This window comes from Canis lupus, chromosome 16, assembly GCF_048164855.1.
Source record: "Canis lupus baileyi chromosome 16, mCanLup2.hap1, whole genome shotgun sequence".
NCBI lineage: Eukaryota > Metazoa > Chordata > Mammalia > Carnivora > Canidae > Canis > Canis lupus.
The window spans coordinates 57,290,080-57,307,733 of record NC_132853.1 but is presented as its reverse complement, the minus strand read 5'-3'; the positions used below and the strand labels follow the sequence as shown (position 1 = coordinate 57,307,733).

The window sequence follows — 17,654 nt, the reverse complement described above, 5'->3', positions numbered from 1 at the left end:
TGTTTGTCTGAACTTCCTTTATCTGCCTAAACGCAGAGCCTCCCCAAAGAATTCAAGTGTCATAAATGCCTGAGAAGCCCGACTCCTGCCCGCAGAGAACAGTCCAGACCCAGGCGAGAAGTCAGCCTTGTCACAGAACTATCACACCTGCCACCTATTCTAAAGGGTCACTCACCTTTTCTAAGTCTTGCCTTCCTGCAAGTGTCCTCCCCGCCCCTCCCCTCCTCTCCTTGACATAGTAGATGAGCCCTCAATTGTAAGCTTCCTCGAGGCACCGGTTTCTGTGAACTACGCACCACCGCAGGAATACACATCTGCCTTTCTCGTACTAGTTTGTCGGTTTAATTTGCAGGCCTCCCGGAAAGCACCTAAGAGGGTAGAGGAGTTCACATCTCTTTCTACTGGTAAAGAAAAACACGTGGGACGCCTGGGTGGCTCAGTGGTTGAGCATCTGCCTTTGGCTTGGGCCATGATCCCGGGGTCCTGGGATGGGGTCCCACGTCCAGCTCCCCACATGGAGCCTGCTTCTCCCTCTGCCTGTGTCTCCACCTCTCTCTGTCTCTCATGAATAAAATCTTTTTTAAAAAAAAGAAAAGAAAAAGCTTGCAGGGACACTGATTAAGGATGGCAAGGCAGGCTCCATCCAGGACCGTCACGATGGGCTGAGAGGCGTAGGGACCATTTACAGGGCCGAGCAGAGAGACTGAGCTGGACTCTGAGGGCAGCGGGGACAGGTGGGGATTTGTAGCCACGGGGAGGGGGGGGGAGGAGATGGAAAATCACTAAGAGGAAATGTCAGGGGTAGGGGGGCTTCTGGCTAAATTGAAAGAGCAGGACCCTGGCTGAAGGCAGGCCAGGGTGTCAGTCATCACCCTGGGGCAGGGGGAGGATGAGGAACTTGATCAGATATCAGCGAAGCGGGGAGGGTGTGTTCTGATGAAGCTGACTTAGCAGGGTTCTTGTTAAAACTGGATTTTACAAGGAAGTGCACAGATGGGCCTAGGAGACGGTCCAGGAGCCTGACGTTTGCTCAACCGTCCTGGACAACAAAGCTCTCCACGAAGGGAGGACACAGTGTTATTGAATAAGCATTCAACCACAAGGTGAGGAGCACCCCAGGCAACCCACTAGAAAACCGCGATCTGTGACAGCGCCAGGCGGCCGCAGCAAGGCAATGGGTCCTCAGGGAGGTTTGCAACTGGTCAGGTGACAGCGGAGGAGCCGGGCTGTCCCCTCCCAGGGCACCGAGAACACCGTCCTCCTCATATTTCAAAGAGGAGGCTCTCTGGTCCTAGGGAAGACATTCCCGGAGTTTTGAGATGCGCCAGAGCCTAATTTAGCCTCGAAGCAGAGAAGGGTCTAGAAAGGCTGAGAGCAAAGGGAGAGAGGGCGGGGAGGCTCTTCCCTTGTTTCTGTACTTTTAAACAATGGCTTCGGGCACCCAGTGGCTCAGCGGTTAAGCGTCTGCCTTCGGCTCAGGGCATGTTCCTGGGGTCCTGGGATCGAGTCCCGCATCGGGCTCCCTGCATGGAGCTGCTTCTCCCTCCACATATGTCTCTGCCTCTCTCTCTGTGTCTCTCATGAATAAATAAATAAAATCTTAAAAAAAAATAAAATAAACAATGGCTTATTTTCACAAGGTTTCAGATCCTTTTTTTTCCCATTGAGATATCATTGGCATATAATATTATATGAATGTCAGGTGTCCATGATTCAGTATTTGCATATATTACAAAATGATCACCACACCCGTCACTCCTCCCTGGTTTTCAACAGGGAGGAAAAAACCTCCAACTTTTCATTTGTGTTTTGCCCTTTCACGCAGTACAGGATTCCTGAAGCTGGACTCCGGAACACCAGGAATGTCCTGGAATTCTTTTTTTCCAGCTGCTTTTAATCACCCGTGTTCTCTGAGACCAGGGAACAAGGACCACCGACACGCACTGGGTGTGCGGCCGCCGCTGTTGGCCTGAGATTCCCAGACCTCGCTGGCGTGCCCGGCCTGCTGGAGGTGACAGAGTGACCCGGGAAGGAGAGTCTTTCTACCTCCTGTGGAAAGGAGAGTTCCCAAATGGGACACTTCTGGCGTCGGCTCTGGATTAGACATATCTAATCATATGCTGGCAGGAAGGAGGATGACTCACTGACTATGCACCTAGTTCCTTAGCCTGGAAGAGCGGGGGGCCTTTGAGGCATCACGGCCCGTTTGATCACCGCCAGGGGGAGGTTGTGGACAAGGCCCATCTACATATGTCAAATTTTTTGCAAATTGTGATAGGCTTTGCCAGCTTTTTTTTTTTTTTTTAAGATTTTAATATTTATTTCAGAGAGAGAGCGAGAGAGCACGCACACACATGTGCAGGGTGAGGGGCAGAGGATAAGCAGACTCCCCACTGAGCAGAGAGATCGACATGAGGGCTCGATCCCAGGGCCCTGAGATCATGACCTGAGCCAAAGGCAAACGCTTAACCGACTGAGCCACCCAGGTGCTCAAACTCTGCAAACTTACAAAGGTCAAATCTTGGTTTTTGCTTCAGAACCAGGTGGAAGACCTTGAACAAGTGGCTGAAGCTGAGCATCCGAGGGCCTTTGCGTCTACCTCCTGCCGATACCAAAAGCTAAGTGATGCCCACCAAAAGGCGTGGGGTGCTCGTGAAAGCATTTGGCTGTGTTCACTCCCTGAGCGGCAACTTGAAGCGCTTCCACTGGGAGGAAACGCCAACCCACAGGCCTCTGTCTGCTTTCTGTGTCCTGTGGGTCCAGCCTCTGCTCAGAGGATGTATTGACACGAGTCAAACAGCTATGAAGGGGAGCAAAATGGACCTCCAGATATGCTTCTGTGGCATATTATTTTAAACAGGTTATTTTTAAGAAACTGCAGTCATAGGAGGTGGTCTTACCCTTTAGTAGACATTTCGTTCTGAGGAAATCTCCATGTGTGCGGGCGTCTCCAGAGAGCTCTAGAAACTCATCAGGGGAGAAGGTGTGGACTTAAACCCTCACGACACCCTCACCTCATTCGTGGTGCTTCTCTTGATCACATCCCACCCCAACATCTCCATGTCTTTAACTGGAGGTGGTATTTAAAAGGTGATGGCTTTGGCCATTTGAGGGGAGAAACTCGGTTTTTCTGGCCCTGTATATAGGAGGTATGCATGTTATTAAGCTTGTTTTTCTCCCATTAATCTGTCTTGTGTCAATTTAATTATCAGCCCAGCTAAAGAAGCTCAAAGGGCAGAACGAAACCTCTTCCACCGCTGCAGCCTCACAGGGTGACCTCAGCTAACACCTTCTCTGGCCTACTCGTTCCTGGAGCCATCCCTCCGCCTTCACCCCCACGCCACACCTCCCATGAAGGAGTTTTCCTTTTTGCCAAACTCTTCTGGGGCAGATCCCTCGTCAGAGTATCCTCCCTGGTGGGGTGCTCCCATCCCTACAATCATCCTTCACAAGATGGTCTGTTTCCTAAATCTAGATTTATTATTTGACACCGGGCAGCAAAATGGCAGAGGCCTCAGTGGGGAGACCACTGACTTCGGAGTCAGGCAGCACCAGGTTCAGGTTCCTGGCCCACTGCTAGTTGGCGTCCTGCCGTGTGGCCTTTGCACCTGCTGCTCCTGCCACCTGGAATGCCCTTTCCTCTTCATTCCTGGCCTGCTGCTTCTTGTGATTCGGCTTTCAGTGCAGACACCACCAGTGAGCCTTCCCTCTCCTCCAAGCGACAGCAGGGGCCCCGACAGCACTCAGAGCAGGAACCTTACCCCAAGGCCTCTTCTGTGTTCTATGTGATGGTTCATTTTGGTTTTTGTGGGACGGGTCTTTCCTCAACTAAAAAGCCCGCTCCAGGGCTGTGGTGGTGGTCTGGTTTCTCCTGTACCCCAGTGCCTCACACGGTGCCCAAGTGTGTGACCCACACTTTTTTTTTTTTTTAATTTTTATTTATTTATGATAGTTACACAGAGAGAGAGAGAGAGGCGCAGAGACACAGGCAGAGGGAGAAGCAGGCTCCATGCACCGGGAGCCCGACGTGGGATTCGATCCCGGGTCTCCAGGATCGCGCCCTGGGCCAAAGGCAGGCGCCAAACTGCTGCGCCACCCAGGGATCCCTGACCCACACTTTTGAATGAGAAAGTGGACACTAGCCTGTGACCCCAGGCAGTCACCGGCCCTCAATGAACCCATGCCCCCCACATAAAATGAGAGGTTCAAGGAGGTAACATTTGCAAATTACTTGGCACCTACTGGATGGGTCATACATTTTGCTTACTATTCTCTCAATTATATATTTCCTTTTCTCTCACATTTTAGAGAATGTTCAAGTAAACTTCCAAAGGATCAATGAAGGTAAGGTTAGGACAAAGATTCTTTGTCGGACTCCTGGCCCATCTCCTAGGCCCGTCTGTGCACTTCCTTGTAAAACCCAGTTTTAGCAAGAACCCTGCTAAGTCAGTTTCATCAGAACTTCTCTCCCCCGCCACCCTCCCCACTCTGATGTCTGATCCGGTTCCTCATCCTCCCCCTGCCACAGAGTGATGCCTGACACCCTGGCCTGCCTTCAGCCAGGATCCTGCTAGGTCAGTTTAGCCAGAAACCCCCCTACCTGTGACATTTCCTCTTAGTGACTTTACATCTGCTGCCCTGCTCCTCTTCCCTGTTCCTGCTCCATTTAGAACTAAACCCCATTCTATACCGAGGTCTCTTTTCCTTTATTACAATTGTTCTGAATAAAATCTTTTTTTTTTTTAAGATGTATTTGAGAGAGCATGAACGGGGAGAGGGCAGAGGGAGAGGGAGAAGCAGACTCTCCACTGAGCAGTGAGCCCGATGTGGGGCTCAAGCCCAGAACCCTGAGATCATGACACGAGCTGAGGGCAGATGCTTAACTGACTGAGCCACCCGGGCGCTGCTACAATCTGTTTTTACCACTGTAATCCACCTCTGGTTTTTGACAGCTGGGAGGTTTTTAAATGATCTTTCGTGTGACTTTAGTTTCATTAGGCAAACTGTAAGGAGATGGTTATCATCGCCTCTTGCTGTACCTATCTAGGGAATAGGCCTGACTGAATCCAGTTTATATACTAGAGCGGCCTCGGTGCAAAGACTGTAAGAAATCCTCACCACTACGTGCTGTGCTGGGAAATTCTTCTGAAAGAGGGGAAACTGGCTCATGAACATGTATAGACACTGTGAGTAATCATAATTGGGCATGTGTCAGATAAATTAAACCTACACCCAGATCTACCATCAACGGGAGACGTGCCAAGCAACCCAAACTGCCCTCCTTCACTCCTCAAAGTGTGGTCCCTGAACCAGCAGCACGAGGGAACTGGTGAGAAATGCAGAGTCGCAGGCCCTGCTGCACCATAATCTGCATTTGATGCCCACCCCCCCCCCCCGGGGGTTTGGGCACAATTTGTTTGGGAAAGGTTGAACTAGGCAACACTTCCGTTTATGTTCTTAGAACCAAAATGCAACAAGATGCATTTTTTGAGCAAGTCACATATGATGTCTAGGTCAAAGATAGGGTTTAAAATACTGGTCTAAGGGTGCCTGGCTGGCTCAGTTGGTGGAGTGTGCGACTCTTGATCTTGGGGTGTGTAAGCCCTATGCTGGCTATAGAGATAACCTAAAATAAAATCTAAAAAGAAAAATCAGTCTAAACCCGTCTTGGGAAAGAGCCTTGTTTTGCCTAATTTAAATTCATAGCCTCCTTCTGGGAAGATTGGCATCCCTGACATAATTTCAAAAGAATTTCCTAGGAAACCAGTTACCTACCCACCCAGCTGTCAGACCGTTAGCCAGCATTCTTTTAGCATTTGCCCTGACAATAGTCCAACCTTCATATTTTCCTGTAAAATATAAAATTCCTAACTAGAAATGAACTTCTGAATCAGCCTTCTGGGGCCTCTCCCCTTGCACATGTGATTGTAACAAAACCATCACATTCTACTGAATTGTCTGAAAAGTCTTCTCACACACACCTAAGAAACAAACGGAATGGCTATGTCATGTGGTTGACCTTGTGTAACGTTAGGCCAGGAAGCGATGCGACAGGTGGGAACAAGTTAGAGACCGTAGAAAGTTCAGCCAAAGAAACAACAAGACAGGAATGCCTGGGTGGCTCAGGTCATGATCCCGGGTCTAGGGATCAAGTTCCACATCAGGCTCCCTGCGAGGAGCCTGCTTCTCCCTCTAAGTCTTTGCTTCTCTGTGTCTCTCACAAATAAATAAATAAATACAATCTTAAAAAAAAAAAAAAAAGAAAAAAAAAAAACCAGCAAGACAACTAGGAGAGAACAAGAAGGAAACAAAGAGGGTCTTGCAAGACTAGGTCAGGAGGCGGGGAAGCAGTTATCTGCAGGACAACACCAAATGCTGATCTGAACAGAACTCACACAGGATGATTGTACTGGATGATGGGAAGGGGAAGCAGATGGGGTCCTTGGGTGCTCAGCTCGAATCCACCAGAAAGAAGTTGACAGGCAAGGCCTAAGATGAGGAGTCAGAAGGAGTAGCACATACATGTTACTCGCAAATGGGGAGATGCAACGTGAAATGGTTGCCGAGGGCAGGCCCCTGGCAGGTGGGGTTCACTGCCAGCCTTTTAATCTTCTGAGCTTTAGAACTTGTGCATGGCTGGGGCACCTGGGTGGTGCAGTTGGTTAAGTACCTGGCCCTCAATTTCAGCTCAGGTCAGGTCACGATCTCAGGGTCGTGAGGTCAAGCCCCACGTTGGGCTCCACACTGGGCATGGAGTCTGCTTATCTGCTTAGGATTCTCTCGGTTTCCTTCTCCTTCTGCCCCTCCCCCACCTCTCGAAAAACAAAGAACTTGTGCACTGTCATTCAGGAAAAAACTAAAAATGAAAACAAACCCCAAGCAGTGCTTACAACACATCTGGAGCGACCAGATGAAGTAACACTTTTATTTCACTTAGACTTCTCAAGATCTTCTATCTCCTCCATTAACTTTCAAAGGGGTGCAGCAATTTGGAACAAAGATGGCACAGGGGTGAAGGGGATTTACGGGAGCTGTGCCCGGAACTCACAGTGATGGATGACAACCAGCTAAAAGTTTCAAACGGGGGCAGCCCCGGTGGCTCAGCGGTTTAGCGCCGCCCTCAGCCCGGGATGTGATACTGGAGACCCGGAATCGAGTCCCACGTTGGGCTTCCTGCATGGAGCCTGCTTCTCCCTCTGCCTGTGTGTCTGCCTCTCTCTCTCTCTCTGTGTCTCTCATGAATAAATAAATAAAATCTTTAAAAATAAAAAAAGTTTCAAACACAAAAGTTGGGAGTTTGACTTTAAGAACTGTGTTCCACGGAGACAGCCACAGAGACGGGAGGGATATGGTTTATGGAGCCTCTAGTGGGAGTCAGGATTAACAACCCAAGTCTGGTTTTAACAAAGAACTTGCTGTTCAAAGAGAGTCTAAGTCTTATTTTAATCCCATGCAATAATCTGAAGGTTTTGCTGATGGTGGCCACAGGTCTAAGGCAGGGTTGCGTAACCATGACACAACTGCACAGCTGCCAGGCCCAAGCCACGTGACTTTCCTGTGACTCACTTGGCTCCATGTTTAATTACGTTTGCAAGAAAAGAACTAGTTTTCTGCTGTAGCTGCATAATTGATCTGGATAAAATATCACAACGAATAATCATTTTAAACACATTATGTGCAACCACAGAACATCAAAACAGGCCTCTACCCCCTAAAGGTTATAGGAGAATGTACTTTTTGCAGTTTTCTTGGCAGTAATTTAAATGACACAGATCGACCCTTTGTTGAAAAAGACAAGTACACGGTTCCTACGAGGTGGTGACAGTCTAGGAAACGATGGGTTTCCACAAATTCCACGATGGAGCCCTGTACCTGTGCCCAGGGCCTTGCCAAGCTGAGACAGGACGTTTGGGCCGTCTCTGGCTTCATCTACAAGGTGAACGGCACGAGGGTATCCCAGGAACTTATATCCAAATGTCTCTTCCCAAGTCGGTCCCCCAGGGAACATCACGGTTACAGTTCAACAGAGCCCAGAGAGGCCTCCCGCAGTGGCCAAGGAAGGAACACACTCCCTCCTCTGCACACATCAGGGATCCTCTCAACTGGCAAATTTGTTAGCACAAGAATAGGAAATTTTTCTAATGCCAACTACTCTTTTTTTCAGGGGGGGGGGGTTCCCCTAAAACAAGAGAGAAAAATGTGAGCTACTTAACCCTACTTGGTAGGAAAAGTCAGACTTTCCTACAAGGCCCTGCAAGACCCAAGGCCCAGACCCCTCCAACTGTCTTCGGAAAGCCGCCTTGTCCACTCACCACAGGTGCTCCCTCTGCCTCGGATGGGCTTCCAGACTGTTGCGTGACTTCCTCTTACCTAGGATGAGGATCCTCTCCCTGACTACCCTATCTCAAACTGCAACTCCACCCCCCACTCCATCCTGGCCCTTTGCTCCACAGCACACACCACACTTCACTTTTCTCCCAACTTCTGGTCCCTGGTACACCAGAAGGGAAGCTCTCCGAGGGCAGTGACTGGCTCCCCATCCTGGCCTAACACAGCCTGCCCGCAGTAAGCGCTCAATTCAGCATGTTTATTTTTTTTTTTTAATTTATTTATGATAGTCACAGAGAGAGAGAGAGAGAGAGAGAGGCAGAGACACAGGCAGAGGGAGAAGCAGGCTCCATGCACCGGGAGCCCGACGTGGGACTCGATCCCAGGTCTCCAGGATCGCGCCCTGGGCCAAAAGCAGGCGCCAAACCACTGCGCCACCCAGGGATCCCAATTCAGCATGTTTAATCCATCAGAAAGCAGCCAACCAGGTTCACAAACCAGAGAACATTTAGTGTTAAAGGGATACTTCAAGATTGTAACTCTTTTTTTTTTTCAATTCAATAGTGCTTTTCAAATGGACAACGATGGATCAGCAATCTAAACCACACTGGCTCTGAACAGATCTTGTTCAGTGTTGGGAGTGTACCTCTCAACTGCAAGTATGAGCAACATACTCCGGAGAGACGCTTCTAAACCCTTAACACACCATCTGGGACCTCAAGTACTGCCGTGTGTTGCACAGGAGTCCTTACCAAAGAAAATCTTTCATGCTGACCAGAATACCTTGTCGCCCCTGGGAGTCATCCTGGATGGGAAGTTCCATTAGAACATGCACTTCTGGGCAGCCCCAGTGGCTCAGCAGTTTAGCGCCGCCTTCAGCCCAGGGCCTGATCCTGGAGACCCAGGATCGAGTCCCACATCAGGCTCCCTGCATGGAGCCTGCTTCTCCCTCTGTGTCTCTGCCTCTCTCTCTCTCTCTCCCTCATGAGTAAATAAATAAAATCTTAAAAAAAAAAAAAAAAAGAAAAAAAAGAAAAAGAAAAAGAACATGCACTTCTCCCCCAAGTGCCATGTCCCACGCCTGGGTCTGGTTCAGCTCATCCATCATGAACCCTTCCCAGGAACCACAGGCAACAGGGACCTCCTGCCTGAGTCCTAACGAAGAGCCCAACCCTGCAGATTAGCCTTCTGCATAACTTTCTGGTGAAATAAAGGCTAGGCTAAATTTTAAAAAAAACCTGAAACTGGGGACGCCTGGGTGGCTCAGTCGGTTAAGTGGTTACCCTCAGCTCAGGTCATGATCCTGGGGTCGGGGGATCGAGCCCCACGTCGGGCTCCCTGCTCAGCAGGGAGTCTGCTTCTGCTTCTCCCTCTGCCTCTCTCCTCGCTCGTGCTCTCTAATAAGTAAATAAATAAAATCTTCAAAACAAAACAAAACCGTACTGAGTTATAAAAGAGAACGGGGTGGCTCAGGACTGCGTCCTCTAGTGGACAAAGATAGAAGTTCAAAACCGTGATGTGCTGTTCCTTGTAGTTCAATTTTCATTCCGTTTTCTGCTTACAGGCCTTTTGTGTTCCACAGCAATTTTTAACATTAAAAAAATTACTTCTTACAGACTGTGCATTCCATTATCCACTGCTATTATTAACAGGCCCAGCTCTTTGAAAAGACTGGACTCCTGCCTACCTCAATTCTCTCTTACATAATCCAATCCAGAAATGCTGAAGCCCATCCATGTCACGCTGCAGCCTCTCATAAATATGTGTTCTTTGGGGAAAACAAGTACACCACTGCCACGCCTCGGCCAGCTGGAATGACACCACGAAGGAACTGGGACTGAATGACAGCTGGGGAATATTCTCAAGCCAAACGAAACATCCTCCCGAGTCTCCTCGTGGGTTCCAGGCTTCCCTTCTATCACCGACAGAGCCCAGGGCACTGCATCAGCGTGCAGGATGGATGGAGGCTGTTGTCTTGGGGTGCAGCCACAGAGAAAAGGGGCACCCACATGTGGTAGCACTTCAGCGGACTGAAAGGACAGCAGGCATCTGGAGAGGTGCAAGGCTGCCAGGGAAGACGGTGGGGTCTCAGCCCACACCACTCTGCATCAGAGCATCTCTCTTCTCATCCGTTTGTCTCTCGTTCTCGGCGGGCTCAGGCCAAGCCATGTGGACCCACGGGGGACAGCTAAGCACCCTCCTCTGTCGACACCAACGCCAAACGAGAGAGAAAGAGGCACCTGCACATCACAAATGACTGTCAACATGAAGCACATTCGTTTTGTCATTTTCCGTGCTAGAAACACGGTGTTCCTGCTCAGAGGGGCCCAGGATCTAATGCTTGTGATTCATCTACCAAACCAAAGGCTGAAGCAAACTCACTGAGCCGCAGAGTTGCTCCAGCAGACACACACTGAGGCCAGACAAGGCCCGGCCACCACCACCGTGTGCAAGTGCACATTTACACTCAAGGAAAGCACCACAAAGAACAAAGCGGGGAGTAGGCTCAAAACGGTTTATTTCAGAAACACCAACATGTCCAGTCTCCCCCAGTATACGTATCCTAACACAAGATGTTAATATGGGCAATTACTACCCTTTCTCTAAAGACAAGCATGGATAGCAGGGCAGGTGCCCACTCCAGGAGTTATGTGCTCTTGCGAGCAGCCCAAAGGGGTGAAAACACCAAGAGCCTGTAGCAAACCTGCCCCAGCTCCCACTCTGGAAGCAGGGGTGACCTTCCAGTGGCAGACGGCACTCTGGACCCCACTCTGGAATCTTGCAGCCCCAACTACCACGAGATGCTCTGGATATCCAAGAATGTACAACAGCCAGCCCATGGATCTGAAGGGCTCCTGAGCACTTCACACGATTTCCTCGGGGGTCACCGTCATCATGGTCCCCGTCTTACTAAGAAACAGGGACGTGGCCCGCCTGAGGTCACACAGCAGGCTGGCGCGGAGCTGGGATGTGGGGCTAACCCCACACCGTGGAGAACGTGGTACTCCTGCCCCTCACTGCTGATGCGAGAACTCACGTGTCCCGGGTGGCCCTGCCTCCCCAGCACATCTGCGGTCCCTCTGACTACAAGTCCGTCATAAAGGCCACCAATGGCTCACCTTGCGGGTCTGAAGCTGCATTCTGGGCTCGGTCAGGCACTCGTGAGCCAGACCCTCCTGGGAGTAGAGCTGGACAAGGAAGGGCTGGGCCAGAAGATGTTAAGTCAAGGGATCGACCAAGTACGTCCAAGACCCAGACACAAGCTGCGGGAGGAACCCGAGGGGCAGCACGACTACATCTGAAGTCAGGACAACCGCTCTATGCCACGTAACAACATACATACGTCCTGCCCTAGTTTCTCCTCTTCTCACATCAACACGTGGCCAACACTCAAAGGGCAGGAAGGCCCGGGAGAGTTCTCTGCAGTGGATGGCTCCCGAGGGGCTGGAAACACAGGAGGAAGCCGAGGTGGGCAGCGCCCGGCAGCTTCCAGAGACCAGTGCTGAGGCCAGCAGCCATTCCCTGGGGAGTTCTGTCCCAAGTGAAGTCTGCACAAGGTGACTGCCACCCTGAACTACACTAGCTGCCCCCCATCCCCCTGGGTCACCAGGAGACAACGGTCACCTCCCTCCACGGGCCCCCATTTTGAGGCGGCTTGTGCTCTAGGATGAGCAGGGCCCTGAGTGCTCCTGTGTCCTACAGAGAACCGGGAGGGGCTCTCTACGTCACTCAGTGGGACCGGTGCTGCCAACTATGTAGCTCAGAGGCAGAAGCGACATGGCACACACAGTCATGGGGATGAAAACCATAAAGTGCAGGAAAAGTCTCCTTGGGGACTGAACCCTTTTATTTACATCCACACAAAACAGGGTCTTGAGCAGGTCAGGCTTCAGAAGTTACAGGTTGAGTAAATGAAAGCAAAGAAACCTAGGAAGTTCTAAGCCCCCAACAACGACACTCCAGGTTCCCGGGATCAGGCAGCAAAGACACCAGCACGCGTTCAGCCCGCACACTGATCTCCCAGCGAACTCACCTGCAAAGAAAGTACACTGGTCAGTTCTCATCGTACCTTACCAAATCGGTTAGCGCCACGAACTGCCCTCCCAGATCCAGTAACTCCACCCAGGAGCGCACCTAGAAGGTGCCCTGCAGGGACCCGGCCCCCACCAGCTCCCCCGCCTTCCAGGTCTGCGGACTCCAGTGAGGCCTTGGCCACCCAGCCATCTCTAATCTATATGCCGCCTGGGGCCTCAGACACCTGCCAGCTCGGAAGCCACAATGAACCCAGACCCTGACAAAGCCCCTAAACCCCGCACCAGCCTGTGCATTCCCGTATTTCCTCCCCTGCTTCCAGCCGTACGGTTCCCCAGTTTGGTCCTAACTCACCAGCTGCCCACATCCTCAGGCATTTCCACCCTCTCCTGCCCTTTGCTGTATTCCACCTGCTGGGAACAGCCTTTATGTCCTCATGGGGGCCACATTCCTTTAGGTCCTACAGATGGGGATGATGTTCCCCCCCCCCGCCCCCCGTGGCTGCGCAGCACTCACGATGCCCACATCTCTAGATTCTAAGCCCCTTCCTGGCGACTGCTTTTCCTCCCCGCCCAGCCCCAGCACAGATGTTAACAGTAATGCTCTGACCGCTGCAGGCACTTCTCCATCTGTGTGCTGACTACCAACCAGGCAAGAGGATGGAGCTACTTCACAAGGGGCAGGCTGACCTCCAGCCAACAGCATAAAGGTGCTGCTACGTGTGAGCTCCTCAGAAGATAGGGGGGGTTCTCCAAAAGCAGAATCTCAGGACTCCTGGGTGGCTCAGTGGTTGAGGTCTGCCTTCAGCTCAGGCTGTGATCCGAGGGTCCTGGGATCGGATCCTGCATGAGGCTCCCCACAGGGAGCCTGCTTCTCTCTGCCTATGTCTCTACCTCTATGTCTCTTATGAATAAATAAATAAAATCTTAAAAACAAACAAACAAACAGGGCAGCCCGGGTGGCTCAGCGGTTTAGGGCCACCTTCAGCCCAGGGCCTGATCTTGGAGACCCGGAATCGAGTCCCACGTCGGGCTCCCTGCATGGAGCCTGCTTCTCCCTCTGCCTTTGTCTCTGCCTCTCTCTATCGCATGAACAAATAAATAAAATCTTTAAAAAATAAAATAAAATAAAAAATAAAAACAAAGAGACAAAGCAGAATCTCTGAGCACTTGGGTGGCCCAGGCAGTTAAGCCTGTGCCTTCGGCTCAGGTCATGACCCCAGGGTCCTGGGAGAGAGCCCTGCATCAGGCTCCTTGCTCAGCAGGGAGCCTGCTTCTCCCTCTCCCTCTGCCACTCCCTTTGCTTGTACTCTCTGTCAAATAAATAAATAGCATCTTTTTAAAAAATATTTTATTTATTTATTCATGAGACACAGAGAGAGGCAGACACAGGCGGAGGGAGAAGCAGGCTCCCTGTGGGGACCCTGATGCAGGACTTGATCCCAGGACCCCAGGATCAAGCCCTGAGCCAAAGGCAGACACTCAACCACTGAGCCACCCAAGTGTCCATCCCATAAATAAATAAAAAAAAAAAAAAAAAAAAAGGCAGACTCGTCTCAGCCTCTACCTGGGGGGGAATGAGGTGAAGAAGACGTAAGAGAGTGTCTGTGTGGTGTGATTCCAATAAAGCTGCCCCTGTGCCTGCAGCACAAGCTAGACCTGTGCTGTCTAACACGGTGGCCACTGGCCTCGGAGGAGCACTTACGATTATATTATAATGAAACATCTAGGTCCCCAGTAGCACCGGCCACACTGCCCCGCGTGGCTTGTGGCCGCTCTACGGGACAGTGCAGATAGATAGAGGCCATTTCCAACACTGCAGGAGGTTCCACCGGACAGCACCGCCCTATACATGGTGTTTTCTGGGAATTACAGTTTTGTTTTTTTTTATTATTCGTTTATGATAGTCACACACAGAGAGAAAGAGAGAGTGGCAGAGACACAGGCAGAGGGAGAAGCAGGCTCCATGCACCGGGAGCCCGACGTGGGATTCGATCCCGGGTCTCCAGGATCGCGCCCTGGGCCAAAGGCAGGCTCTAAACCACTGTGCCACCCAGGGATCCCGGAATTACAGATTTTAGCACATTGTTTTCATGTTTTGTTTTTCTTTTCTTTTCTTTTTTTTTTTAAGATTTTATTTATTGGGCAGCCCAGATGGCTCAGCAGTTTAGCGCCGCCTTCGGCCCAGGGTGTGATCCTGGAATCCCGGGATCGAGTCCCATGTCCGGCTTCCTGCATGGAGCCTGCTTCTCCCTCTGCCTGTGTCTGTCTCTCTCTGTTGCTCATGAATGAACAAATAAATAGGATATTTTTTTAAAAAGATTTTATTTATTTATTCAGGAGAGACACAGGCAGAGGGAGAAGCAGGCTCCATGCAGGGAGCCGAAGGCAGGACTCGATCCCGGGACTCCAGGATCACACACCCGGGGCCAAAGGCAGGTGCTAAACCGCTGAGCCACCCAAGGACCCCCCCCTCGCCCCCATTTTTAGGAAAGATCAAAATGCTCAGGTGAGCCACAGGCCCCGCGGGGTCTGGCCCTTCCCACCTCTTCCGCTCGGCTCCACAGCATTCCCCCAGCTTTGCAGGTTACAATGGTTTTCTCCAGGTTCCTCCGCTGCTAGCGCACCTGCTGGGCCCCCGGGCCTTTGCACATGCCGCCGGGAGACCTCCCAGAGAACCCCCCCACACACACTCATCCTTGCAGGGTCCAGCCCGAGGACCCCACCCTGACCCTCCTCCTGATGTAACTGCTAACAGGGCTGTGCTTCCCTCCACGCCTCTGACCTCCGCTTGAACTACGCCCTGTTTAGGGCAACCGTTCACCTCCTCTCCGGGCCGGGGCCGTCAGGAGCTCCCGGGGAACCAGGCCCCGCGCTGCTTTGCCCACCCCCGTGACCCCTGCCGCGCAGCACGGTGCCCCGTGCAAGTGCCAAGTACCGACGGGCGTCTACGGAGCCAGCTCTGCTCCCAGACTCTGCGGAAGCCAGACCTCCGCGCGGGTCCTGTTTGCAGTATCATACATGATCATCAAACTGCTGCTAGAATGTTCACACCTGTTACTGCAAATCCAAACCCCGGGGGGAACTGGGCCCCCCCGGGGGATTTTACTCTAGGTCAGGCTCGGGCTGCCTGGTACAAGGCTGCACCCACACCCGGGCAGGTGCGGCCACACAGGAGCCTTTCCGCAGACCATCGGCCTCAGGCCCTTCGTCCCGGCGCCGGACCTACCTGGAGGGAAGGGCCGCCGCGGCCCGCCTGCGCCCCGCCTGCGCCCCATCGCCGGGGACCGGAGCTAACCCTGGGGACAGAGGCGCCTCCCCCGTCGCGGCCCTGCGGCCCAAGCTGGAGCCAGTCACCCCGCGCCCGACACGCGGAGCCCCGCGCCGCCGCCCGCTCCCCGCTCCCCGCCCCCCGCCCCCCGGCGCGGAAGCCGCTCCGCACACGCACTTCCGGCCGGAAGTGACGACACACCACCGAGGCGGCGGCCGGAGAGAAGCGGGAGGCTCTGAAACCCGGTCCTCCAAGGCCGTCTTAAAGGGGCCGAGGCCTGCAGGGGCCGGTTCGGGGAGGATGGGCGCCCTGGCAGGCGCGGAGGGTCCTAGCGCCAGGGATGCAGAAGGGACGCCTGTTTGCGGGGCTCCTCCCAGCTGTGGCGTATGCCAGAGCTCCATTTCTGCTTGTGACTAACATGCCACCCTAACAGAGGGGGCTTTCAAGGTCGTGTGCAAACCACGAGGACTGTGGGAATCCCATACAGCCGACTTGGAGGCAATGGTGACTTGCTCCAGTTGACATAAAGGCCGAAACTGTCTGCCCCTTCAGCACAGATGGCCTGAGCAGCCAGAACAGGGACTGCATGTGTCCTGAGCTCCCGGGCCCCCGGGCCCTCAGTACCCAAGTGGAGTCCTTGTAAGGCCGAGCTGCTGCTGACCGCCCCCCAAGGTGCTGGGGGCTCCCCTGGAACCATCCCAGGCCAGGGTGAAGCTGCAGCCTCTGGCGTCTGGCCTCCTCTTTCGGGACCCTCAGTACCATCCTGAAAGAGCGTGAGGTCTTGCAGGTACAGGTGACAGAAACCGAACCTGATGCACACTAAAAAGCGGCCTCACTTGTTCGTGTAGGTGATGTTGTCCAGGGGTGGAGCAGCTGCACGGGCTCAAGAGCCCCGTCGCGGGATGCAGACACCATAAGCCTCTCTGGGTGGCTCCCCTCCGTCCTCCCCTCTCCAGCCCCAGGAGGGAGAGCCGGGGTGAGGAGGGGTGCGCAGTGCACAGCTCCCCGCAGAAGCCACCTGCCTGTGTGAGGCCAGAGGGACAGGGCAACCGTGGGTCTGACTCCCAAGGCTGTCCGTGCCCTAATCCCTGGACCTCACAGTGCAGAGGGCACTTTGCAGATGTGATGAAGTTAGGGACCCTGGGGTGGGGAGATTGCCCTGGACTGTCCAGGTGGGCCCCATGGCATCGCGAGGGGCCTTGTGAGACGGAAGCAGGACAGTCAGAGACCCAGCGGAGATGTGACACTGGAAGCTGCTGAACTTGAAGGTGGGGAAGGGGGGCCCACGAGCCAAGGAACACGGTGGCCTCTAGAAGCTGGAAAGAGCAAGGCAAGTCTTCTCCGCTGGAGCCTCCCTGCAGACACCATGGATTGTCATGTTTGACTACAAGGGAGTTTGCAAAGTAAAATCTTTTAACTGACTGCTCCTGTTGCCAGAGGGACAGGGGTTACGGGGAGGTGACTGTGGTCTCTGCCTCGGGTGCTGTGCAGGGTGTTTGGAGGCTCGAGGATGAGAGGGCCGGGTGACAGCTGGTGCTCAGGAAGCGATGTTTGCTGAAATGGCAGATGTGCTTCTCCGTGTCTTTCTTTTCAAAACGTCCCCTCTGATCGCTGAGCACATTTCCACCTGGAGCAGGAGCTCTGCAGATTGGCAGTGATGAACTGATTTGATGTAACAGTCGCGTTGGTGTAACAACCTCTTCCTGGAGAGGCGCAGCTCGCAAGAGTCCCCATGGAGAGGAAGAAACAGTCTCCAGGCTTGGGTGCTGCCTGGTGATCAGCCGAGTGATTCCGGCTCATCGGAATGAGGACTCTTTATCCCTTTCCAGTCTAGTGGCTCAGAGAGGCCCTGGAGGAGCTGGCCGAGCCCTGTCACCACTCTGAGTGGCTCATGGTGTCCTGGCTCAGAGGCCGAGGGACTGGAGCAAGCCTGGGGTTCAGCAGACGACAGTTATCTTCTGTACCCACCTTGAGAGACTTCCCTTTGGGGCCCAGGGAGTCCCGGGTATTGTTCGCCTTTGGAC

At 52.8% G+C, this 17,654-nt stretch overlaps 2 long non-coding RNA genes and 1 other non-coding gene across 3 annotated transcripts; 1 reads left to right on the top strand and 2 right to left on the bottom strand.

Annotated features, from left to right (window-relative positions):
* Nucleotides 1-952: 952 nt before the first annotated feature.
* LOC140607215 (uncharacterized) lies at nt 953-9,189 on the top strand. Its single transcript, XR_012009336.1, has 4 exons — nt 953-1,103; nt 2,538-4,213; nt 4,309-4,344; nt 8,893-9,189. It is a non-coding gene; the product is annotated as an uncharacterized lncRNA (long non-coding RNA).
* Nucleotides 7,425-15,749, bottom strand: LOC140607214 (uncharacterized). The gene is made up of 3 exons (XR_012009335.1): nt 15,589-15,749; nt 11,448-12,361; nt 7,425-10,568 (listed from the first exon to the last, which is right to left on the bottom strand). It is a non-coding gene; the product is annotated as an uncharacterized lncRNA (long non-coding RNA).
* Nucleotides 15,361-15,553, bottom strand: LOC140607650 (small Cajal body-specific RNA 16). The gene has a single exon (XR_012009609.1).
* Nucleotides 15,750-17,654: the final 1,905 nt, after the last annotated feature.